Source organism: Cricetulus griseus, chromosome 3, assembly GCF_003668045.3.
Source record: "Cricetulus griseus strain 17A/GY chromosome 3, alternate assembly CriGri-PICRH-1.0, whole genome shotgun sequence".
In the NCBI taxonomy this organism is placed as follows: domain Eukaryota; kingdom Metazoa; phylum Chordata; class Mammalia; order Rodentia; family Cricetidae; genus Cricetulus; species Cricetulus griseus.
Window position 1 is genome coordinate 72,516,552 of NC_048596.1, and position 2,441 is coordinate 72,518,992.

Here is a 2,441-nt window from a genome sequence, read left to right on the forward strand (position 1 = left end):
ATTGGAAATGAGATGCCCTCCTTGGCCTGGTGGCTGTTCTCTTACCTTTTACTGGTGATATTTTAAAAGTCAAAGCATATCTGGGTTCTTTATGCTCTGCTGGTTGATTGAGCATTGATCGCTCACTGTCTGAACTGGTGTTAGGACAAAGTCACGGCATCTGGAATTGCTTTTCGGAGAATGCTATTTTCTGCATTGCTTTTGTGTTTACAACCGAACGTGGGCAGTCTCGTACCCGCTGGGATATACTCACTATATGTGCCATTTTCAAATGGATACAAAATTATATTACTTGTTTTCATACCTAAAAGGCACTTGAAAGCCAGGTGGCTCTTTGAAAAAACCGTTCATTTGAATGTCATATCATAACCTTTAAGGCAGGAAGCTGCTTGAACTCTATGGGGAAATTTGACGATAAGAGTAATATTTTATACAACATTTTTTCAAGTAAAATTTTTATGTAAATTTTTCATAAAGCTTATAAAGATTTTATAGAACTCTCTAAAAAAGAGAGAGAGCCAGGTTCAGGGTTAGAATCATCCCATTAGTCAGAGCAACTTCATCATCAAGATTAGTGTAAATATAAATTCTTGGTGCAATGTTGGGACACTGTGGGTGAGGGCAAGGTGTCTGCCATGGGCACTGGGAAAGTTGGGTGGGGCATGGTATCAGAGCTGAAGGCGTGGTTCAAGTTCGGAGCCAGCCCTTGGTGAGGGTTCACGCCAGGGTGTAGATAAGGTGGGACTGTGGCTTCATGCCACCTCCTGCCTACAGCTTTCTCTATAGAATTAATTCAGAGCTTCTATCTCAGAGTCTTTATCCTTCCAGCTAAGTTTGCTTCATTTTTCTTCAGTAATGGATACAAGGCACACAATGGTTTAGAACTTTATTTCTGTTTATTTTATTGTTTGGGGCTATTAGAGATTCTGCCACCTCTAAATACAAAGCTCAAAGGATTCTAGGTGGTCTTCTAGGTAGATTTATGACTAAACACATGGAATAAGAATGTAAGAACATGGACGCCACTAAAAGGTACCTTCTCAATTTCATAGTTTAAGGAATGGTTGGCGTTTAATCGTTCACCTTACTAGACATACCTATACTCATTTATCATCTTCCCTGGTCTGAATTCTTGAGGAGAGGTTAAATAGCATCCCAAGGCTTCAGAAAGATTATCATGCACTAAGGCCAACTGGCTTCTGACTAGTCTTTGCAGGTACACTGTGCATAATAACAGTGTAAATAAGTAACTTCTTTATCTGGCCCCCCAGTGACTCCTGTACCCACCTACACTCTACTCCACGTTCTGACTCAAGTGTCAAGCAGTTTTTTTTGTCCTCTGTGCAAAGGCACCAGATTCCCATTAACGGCCTGAGATTTGCCAAGGGGGTCCAGGGAAAAGTCTCCAGCCACCATGAGAACCAGCTATCCTCAGAGGGGCATGCATCCTGCTTCCCTGGTAAGCTGCCACTCCCAGTAAGTCGGGGGTGCCCTGCAAGTTGGAAGGATGCTAGCACACTGTGCTGGTTCACTGTTACTCTGAACCAGACGTAATGCCACCCCTCATGTGTTCCTCCATGACTCCCTCCCTCTCTTCATCCCTCCCCACCCCCACCTCTCTTTCTCTCAAACTGAGTTTCACAGATGTACCTTACTCCTCCCAAATTTTCCCACTGGAAAGGAACCATAAAAAACGACATGAAAGCACTCTTCCTCTCACCCTGCCGCTGTCCCCATCCTTCATGTGGTCAGGCTTTCATGGAAGACTGAACTATGGTCTTAAAATTTGGTTTCATATTTTTCCTAACATGGCTCTGTATCCCCCAAACTTCCTAAAGCAAAAAGCCTAGAGAGAGGGAAAAAACCCACAACAACAAAAGGCCATTAGTCCACAAGTGACAAGAGACAGCTAATGCAGTTGGAAAGCTGACTGCTTTGTTCCTATTTCTGGAATCTACACTGGGTGATGGTAGAGCCCAAGGTAAGGATTTCCCACCTGATATGTAAAGGATGTACCAAATGGTTCCCAACATCCTATCCAACTGTAAATGACCATGCTCCACCTCTGAGGTCCACGGGGTGCTTTGTAGCAGAAGATCCTAAAATATTGTCAAGATAGAGCTAAGGGAGAAGCAGAAGACCTGACAAAAGATGAAGCAGAGGCTCTGCTGGACAAACAGCTCGGGAAATAGCAATTCATAGAAGACTTCTCTTTGCTTTTCTTTCTTCTGTTACCTTCCTCACTCAGAACTTTCTCTGTGGTCCCTGGCTGGCTGAACACACAACTACATCCTACTCCAGCATTATCCAATGTTTGCTTAAAGCTACCAAGCTCTATTGTACTAAATTAGACCTCTAAAAATATTTTTTTTAATTGCTTAGTTAGGAAAAAGTGATCAAATGCACCCCCATCCAGGAACGATGGGAAAAAGAGCCAGGGG